General features: G+C 37.6%; 1 protein-coding gene across 1 annotated transcript in view; it reads left to right on the forward strand.

The window, feature by feature from the left end:
- The window catches only part of LOC113455427 (zinc finger protein 431-like), a 16263-nt gene extending 15968 nt beyond the window's left edge, over positions 1 to 295 (forward strand). The window contains exon 5 of the transcript XR_003378069.1: positions 42 to 295. The gene's annotated coding sequence lies outside the window, so the exon portion shown is untranslated. The remainder of the gene's footprint in view (positions 1 to 41) is intronic.

The raw sequence follows: 295 nt of genomic DNA on the forward strand, positions 1-295 counted from the left end.
TTATTGCTGGCTGTTGTTACTCATTAGATGCTTGACTTCAGGTTGTACGTTATTGCTGGCTGTTGTTACTCATTAGATGCTTGACTTCAGGTTGTGTGTTATCGCTGGCTGTTGTTACTCATTAAATGCTTAAACTATCATTCATATGCCCATATGGAAAGACATGTTTTGGCCCAGGTTGCTTGTTTTTGTCATTGTATACAGTTTGAACTTATGAGACCTTTCTTCCTCATGTGACTTTTTTTAACCTGCCAAATATAAATTGTCTCGGGCTCTGAATAAAGTTGGCTATTGT

Source organism: Microtus ochrogaster, linkage group LG1 (assembly GCF_000317375.1).
Source record: "Microtus ochrogaster isolate Prairie Vole_2 linkage group LG1, MicOch1.0, whole genome shotgun sequence".
NCBI classification, from domain to species: domain Eukaryota; kingdom Metazoa; phylum Chordata; class Mammalia; order Rodentia; family Cricetidae; genus Microtus; species Microtus ochrogaster.